Source organism: Oncorhynchus clarkii, chromosome 11 (assembly GCF_045791955.1).
Source record: "Oncorhynchus clarkii lewisi isolate Uvic-CL-2024 chromosome 11, UVic_Ocla_1.0, whole genome shotgun sequence".
NCBI classification, from domain to species: domain Eukaryota; kingdom Metazoa; phylum Chordata; class Actinopteri; order Salmoniformes; family Salmonidae; genus Oncorhynchus; species Oncorhynchus clarkii.
The window spans coordinates 18,836,784-18,844,936 of record NC_092157.1 but is presented as its reverse complement, the minus strand read 5'-3'; positions in this window follow the sequence as shown (position 1 = coordinate 18,844,936).

The window sequence follows — 8,153 nt, the reverse complement described above, 5'->3', positions numbered from 1 at the left end:
GCACCCCACATTTCGCCCCACCACAGATGTTTCCTTGGCAACCCCACTAGGTCATCCAATAAGAAGAAGGTGCTGGGCAAGGAGAGGAAGGGGGGGGGGGGGACTGAGAAACTAGATTGGAGTCAGACTGGTGCAGTGACACACACTCACACACACACACACACACACACACACACACAAACAAACTGAACATTCATGGCATGAACATGTGGTTTTGAAGCAAGTCTGTTTTGTTCAATAGAACTCTCACCTTTAACACACATTATATCTACCCATGTGTCAATCTCACAGAGGGGGGGGGGGGGGGGGGGGGGGGGACAGGACAGGACTGAGAAACCAGATTGTAGTCGGACTGGTGCAGTGACACACACGCGCACGCACACACACGCACACACACACACACACACAAACAAACTGAACATTCATGGCATGAACATGTGGTTTTGAAGCAAGCCTATTTTGTTCAATAGAACTCTCACCTTTAACACACATTATATCCATGTGTCAATCTCACCTCAATGGTCTCCCGCTCTCTCTCTCCCATCTCCCCCCCAATGCAAGATGATGCCACTTCCTGTTCAGAGAAGTGGTTACGTAATGGTTCCTCTTTTCAATATCATATGCACCTCCTCAGCTTCTGCCACTCTGTGTGTGTGCAGTGTGGGTGTGTGTGTGGGAGAGAGAGAGAGAGAGAAAGAGACAGAAAGAGGAGGGGGCGGGGGCTGGAGAGAGAGACATGAAGAGGGATGGGATAGAGATGAATATATATTACAAGAGATATATGGTCAATAATGTTTCAGCTCTGAGTGGATAGAACATTCAGGCTGGAGACCCGGGCTCATTCTCAAAAGTCTTTCCTTGATTCCTCGTGTTGCCTCTCCTCGTCTCCTTTGTAACACACATTGGAGGAGAGGATCTGAGAGAAGAGTGGAAGGAAGTGTAACAGTACAACTTTAGTCCGTCCCCGGGCTCCAACCAGGGACCCTCTGCACACAGACAACAGTCCCCCACGAAGCATCGTTACCCATCGCTCCACAGAAGCCGCGGCCCTTGCAGGGCAAGGGGAACAACTACTTCAAGGTCTCAGAGCGAGTGACGTCACCGATCGAAACGCTATTAGCTCGCACCACCGCTAACTAGCTAGCCATTTCACATCGGTTACATAAGGAACCTAGAAAATACTTTTGAGGAAGACCGAAGCTCTCACTGACCCGAGTTTTCACATCTCCCATGAAGACAGAGATGTCTGACAATTCTTTTCCAATTGACTAAAACAACACTGCTGAGAAATACCTGTCAGGCCTCATATCTCTGACATCCAGCCCTGCCCCCCCCCCACCCCCCCCTCCAAAATTAACCTCCCACCCTCTCTGTGTTTTGAAGGGGGCTTAGGAGGTGATGTAGGCCGCTACGCTCACACACTCTTTATACAATATATGTTGTGAAATCTGCCCTCCTGCCCCATCCCTCAGGAAAAACAGAAAGGAAGTAAGTATGGCATCCTGTAACTGTAATCTGGTACGTTACCAGCTACAATACTGTAATCAGAGTACAGATACTTTTGGATTACTTTCAAATTCAGAACAGATGTTTGCAAAAAAAACAACATTATGACAGAAGTCAGAGACCACTATGATGTCACACCAAATGCATTTAGCGGATCCTTTTAATCTTCTTCTAATGCCTCTTAAAGGGACATTTCACCATGTTTCAACTTCATATTCATCATCTCCAGCACCACCCCAACATCAACATTATGTGAAAAATATGTTTCTATGTTTTGTAGGAGGATAAGTGTTTCCAATGTCATCATCAACCAATTAGTAGGCAATGCCTACTCATAAATTGATTAAAATCACATGATGCACAGCGATGATGTCATTGGAAATACTTATACCTATTTTTTTTTAGAAATGGACTATTAACATTTCCTTTAAGGGTAATGTAGTCCAAAAGTAATCAGATTACGTTACTACATTTGGGTAATCTAAAAGTTATGTTACTGATTACAATGTTGGACAGGTAATTAGTAACTAACAGATTACATTTAGAAAGTAATTTACTCAACCCTGGATGTGCACCATGAAGTTTATGGTTAGTTATAAACAAAATACTTATATATCGCTGGTACAACGCTTCAGACAGCACACATAATGAAGTTTGTTAAGAATGACCAATGAAGAATAGATTTTGGGTCAGTTTCAGCTCATATAAGACCTCAGTGTAACCCCTGTGTAGCCCACGCACAATGTGCCTCTAGACCTGTCTCTGGAGAGTGGAGTCAGAACCAGTCTGAATCCAGGACAAGATCACCCTCTAGTGGTTCTGACACAACACTGCTGCTTCTGAGCACAGATGACAAATGCACCATCAGCTTTAACTAGCTGGGCATGTGCAGTTGTTGTTGCATATTGCCTGCCAGTCCCCAGGATTCTGCGATTGCATAATTCAAAGCAAACTCAACTAATCAGCGCATATTATGCGAGACTCGCAATTTTGACCAGTTCCCGCACTTTTAGCGCATAAAAGGGTCCAATCAAAAGCGGGTTCGTAATTTTGACCAATTACTGCACTGTTACGGTGGGAAATGTCCCAATCCAACCACACGTCAACAAAGGTTTTCCGCTGGCCTGTCAGCGTATTCACGTGCGAAGATGATGGGTGGTTGTTGATGGCTGACAGGGCAGTACAATGAACAGAAATCAATCTCATTTGCCAACCAAAATAACAGCTAACTACAGCGCGAAACAATTTCGAAACGTTTTTGGAAACTAGAGAATGTTGGCAATCAACAGTCATTTCAAATCAGCAAAGCATATTTGAATGTCAGAACATTTCCCATAGCAGCGGCAAATCACCATGACTGAAGTGGTAGCAGGGAAGACTGACAAGTCCTGAAAGAATCAAGGTGAGTGGCGTTTTACTCCGCTAACCTTGGCTTTAGTAGGGTGGTCGGTATTCTGCTCTCCCCAGTCTGTCTATGGAGAGCACTGCTCAAAGCACTGAGTGCAATTTGTCAGCATTGCCGTTTTAAACTCTCTGTAAAACGTAATATCACCAAAGCACAATATTTCTGGATTTAAATTTTTTTTAATAATCAACCACAACTCTATTTTTACGTGTATTGTTTTTTTTTTTTTAAAGAGAGAGAGTAGGAATGGGAGGTGCATCTCGTGCTGATAGCAAGCACCAAGCCTGATGGAGAGGTGTGTGTGTGTGTGTGAGAGAGAGAGTGAATATGTGAGTGGATTATGACAGAGCTTTTTGTTTAGGAAAATAAACAGAATTTAGCACTTCAGATGTTTCTAATAGTTTTTGTATTTATAATGTATTCTGCTGAAACTCGTCCAAAAACTGAGCACATATGACTTTTATTGCTTTATATGAAATGAACGTGTGGAAAAAAAACATCTCAAAATGTATCGCAGAATTTCAGAGAAGCTGCCGCAAAATCAAGCAGTTTTGGCCTCAGAAATCACCATTTTGTTTTGAGAAATCCTGGAGGGACTGGCCTGTGGGCCAAACACTTAAGACACACCCTCGTCCACTTACCCTTACATTATGCCATTGGGGAAATCCCCATCGCCATCTTGGAGGGTGGTCCAACTGATTAGCCAAGCAAGGGAAGTTTGCAACATAAGCCCCTCAGCCTTCATTTTTGAGAGTGTACAATTTATGTTCACTCCAAGGGCCTGAAACTCCCCATAATTCAATTTGACGATTGTACATCCGCTAAGTCAGCGAAAACTTCAACATCAATGGAGAAGTCAACATAAGTGTAAGTAAAAACGAATGCAAATAAATTACTTTTTACATAGTAACAACATTTGTTTGGTTATCTTTTGGAAGTTGTAGAAATAAATAATTTCCCTTCAGAAGTTCCAGCTAGGCAGCTAATTCATTTTCTAGCTATCATACAGTAGGTTTTTTATTTAATAGAAGTAGACATGCACTCAATTGAATGTAGCACATAAAGCACCCACAAGCCACCGGTGGCTGAAACACAATCATCTTGGGATGAACGAATGATTAATTTACGACCAAGGGTGGTTCATTTAAAAATCATTCCTTCCTCCCTTGCCCTGGAAGTGTATACTCGTCAGACGTCATGATTCGTCATCAGAAGTGTCCACTTAAGACACACCCTATCCCCTCAGCCCTCAAATTAAGTGTTGGACTGCGGCCATTGTTAAACGTTGGACCGCTGCATGTCACATGACCACATTTGAGGCGCAGCCTGTGAACTTCAGTCCGGGAGATCCCACCTGTTTTAAAACATCTACCACATTTTGGAGGAAGGAAATAAGACAGCCAGTGTAGATAATTACCAGTAATTACCACGAACCGGCTCATAGCCCGTAACAAAAAGGGAGACAACGCAGAGACCAAGGAATAACAAAAATGTATTTATTAACTAAAGTAACTATATACAATCAACAATGGTGTGTGTAGTCAGTAATCAGTAGTGTGAGGTGTTGAGGTGCCAAAACAAACAAGCCACAAAATGCCACAAAAAAATGTGTCTGCGTGGAGAGTCTCCTCAATGAATCAGGGAAAGGTATGTATCCCCGGGACATACCCGAGCCCAGGTGTGTCCCATTTCGCTGACGACCCTCCCGGCTCCGCCCACCCAAACAAAAATAAAATACTGCGTATGTTAACGCAGGGTAGCCTAGTGGTTAGAGCGTTGGACTAGTAACCAGAAGGTTGCAAGTTCAAAACTCTGAGCTGACAAGGTACAAATCTGTTGTTCTGCCCCTGAACAGGCAGTTAACCCACTGTTCCTAGGCCGTAATTGAAAATAAGAATTTGTTCTTAACTGACTTGCCTAGTTAAATAAAGGTAAAATAAAAAATGCTACCCCACTGCCCCAGCCATCCGCATCCTCTGCAACCTTTGCTCACAGGAAGCAACCTTTGCTCACAGGAAGCAACCTTTGAGAGAAAAGAGGACAACAGGGAACAGAAAACAGGAACAAGACAACACAAAATAAACAGTGGCCAGTCACATGGACGACATACAACCTCAGGGACCACGCGTATGAGAAAGCGCATCCGCCGATCAATAGGACCAGACGCGTTCAGGAACAGGGCGCACGAGAGAACGCGTCTGCATCTACATGCTTCACATTGAGATGGAATGCCTGTAAAAACAAACCATCTGGTTAGGACACATCATAGACCTCAAGAAGGTGAGAGGGTTATGGTCGGTATAGACCACAATAGGTACTACACCCGACATACACCTCAGTGTATGTAGCGCTTCTCTTTCCACCACAGAGTAGTTCAACTGACAATGGTTAAACTTCTTGGAAGATAAACTAAACAGGCCTCTCAACACCGGACACGTCTGCTTGCAGCAGGACTGCACCTGCATCCACCTGCAAGGTGAATGACAAGTCCAGGGGAGGAGCAGCCAGCACGGGAGCTGAGGTAATCAACCTCTTTGCATCTTGAGAAGCCTGATAGGAGACCAGACGTACACCGCATGAGCTTTCAGCAAATCTGTCAGGGGAGTGACTGCGGTAGAGAAGTTCCTACAGAACCAATCATAATGCAACAAAATACTATCCACCAAAATGTCTAGGAACCAACCTTATGATCCCAGACGAGCCCCACGAACCAGCTCGTAGCCCATAACACAGAGGGAGACGACGCAGAGATCAAGGAATAACCAAATATATTAACTAAATCACTACATACAATTAACAATGGCGTGTGAGTAGTTGTGTGCGTAGATGGTGATAATGAGGAGAGGTGCCAAAACAAACAAGCCACAACCAAAAATACAGTGTGTGTCTGTGTGAAGAGAGTCTCCTCAATGAATGGGGGAAAGATGTATTTATAATTTCGCTGACGTCCCTCCCGGCTCCGCCCACTGACATCCTATTAAGGTAAACAAGAGCAAAAAGAGAGAATTTGGCAGACAGAGTGGGAGGGTCATCATATTGCACACTAGCTGATACAATATACAGGGAAGTTGCTATTGTTCTGGGCTAATGTGATGGTCCATTAGCCATTACCAGATGGGTACTGTTTGGTGTAACACAGAGAATTTTAGACCAAACTTAACTTGGCGATACAATCTTTGTTCTCAATTCAAAACATGTATCTTCTAAAATGTCAGTGTCCAGTTGCTGGTGATTCGTTTGAAATTAGAGCCATGGCTACATGGAACATTTTCTATGTAGTACTGTGTGCCTCCCTTAGTCTGTTCTGGACTTTAAGTTTGTGAAGAGACCTGGCGGCATGTCTTGTGGGGTATGCATTAGAGGTCGACCGATTAATCGGAATGTCCGATTAATTAGGGCCGATTTCAAGATTTCCTAACAATTGGTAATCGGCATTTTTGGACACCGATTGTGGACGATAAATTTGAAAAAATCATTTATTTTAATTTTTTATTTTTTTGGACTTTTTATTTAACTAGGTAAGTCAGTTAAGAACACATTCTTATTTTCAATGACTGCCTAGGAACGGTGGGTTAACTGCTTTGTTCAGGGGCAGAACGACAGATATTTATTTACCTTGTCAGCTCGGGTATTCGATCTTGCAACCTTCCGGTTACTAGGCCAACGCTCTAACCACCTGCCTTACATTGCACTCCATGAGGAGACTGCGTGGCAGGCTGACTACCTGTTAAGCGAGTGCAGCAAGGAGCCAAGGTAAGTTGCTAGCTAGCATTAAACACATCTTATAAAAAACAATCAATCTTAACATAATCACTAGTTAACTACACATGGTTGATGATATTACTAGTTTATCTAGCGTGTCCTGCGTTGCATATAATCGATGTGGTGCCTGTTAATTTATCATTGAATCACAGCCTACTTCGCCAAACGGGCGATTTAACAAGCACATTTGCAAAAAAAGCACTGTCGTTGCACCAATGTACCTAACCATAAACATCAATGCCTTTCTTTAAAATCAATACACAAGTATATATTTTTAAACCTGCATATTTAGTTAATATTGCCTGCTAACATAACTTTCTTTTAACTAGGGAAATTGTGTCACTTCTCTTGGGTTCCGTGCAAGCGGAGTCAGGGTATATGCAGCCGTTTCGGCTGCCTAGCTTGTTGAGAACTGTGTGAAGACCATTTATTCCTAACAAAGATCGTAATTAATTTGCCAGAATTGTACATAATTATGACATAACATTGAAGGTTGTACAATGTAACTGCAATATTTAGACTTATGGATGCCACCCGTTAGATAAAATATGGTACGGTTCCGTATTTCACTGAAAGAATAAACGTTTTGTTTTCGAAATGATAGTTTCTGGATTTGACCATATTAATGACCTAAGGGTCGTATTTCTGTGTGTTATTATGTTATAATTAAGTCTATGATTTGATAGAGCAGTCTGACTGAGCGGTGGTAGGCAGAAGCAGGCTCGTAAGCATTCATTCAAACAGCACTTTCGTGCGTTTGCCAGCAGCTCTTCGTTGTGCTTCAAGCATTGAGCTGTTTATGACTTTTATGACTCAACTCCTGAGATTAGGCTGGTGTAACCGATGTGAAATGGCTAGCTAGTTAGCGGGGTACGCGCTAATAGTGTTTCAATTGTTGACCCCACTCTCTCTGAGACCTTGAAGTAGTTGTTCCTCTTGCTCTGCAAGGGCCGCTGCATTTGTGGAGCAATGGATAACGATGCTTCGAGGATGGCTGTTTTCAATGTGTTCCTGGTTCGAGCACAGGTAGGGGCGAGGATAGGGATGGAAGCTATACTGTTACACTGGCAATACTATAGTGCCTTAAAGAACATCCAATAGTCAAAGGTATATGAAATACAAATGGTATATAGAGAAACAGTCCTATAATTCCTATAATAACTACAACCTAAAACTTCTTACCTGGGAATATTGAAGACTCATGTTAAAAGGAACCACCAGCTTTCATATGTTCTCATGTTCTGAGCAAGGAACTTAAACGTTAGCTTTTTTATATGGCACATATTGCACTTTTTCTTCTCAAACACTTTGTTTTTGCATTATTTAAAGCAAATTGAACATCATTATTTATTTGAGGCTAAATTGATTTTATTGATGTATTAAGTTAAAATTAAAGTGTTCATTCAGTATTGTTGTAATTGTCATTATTACAAATAAATAAATAAATAACAATCGTCCGATTAATCGGTATCGGCTTTTA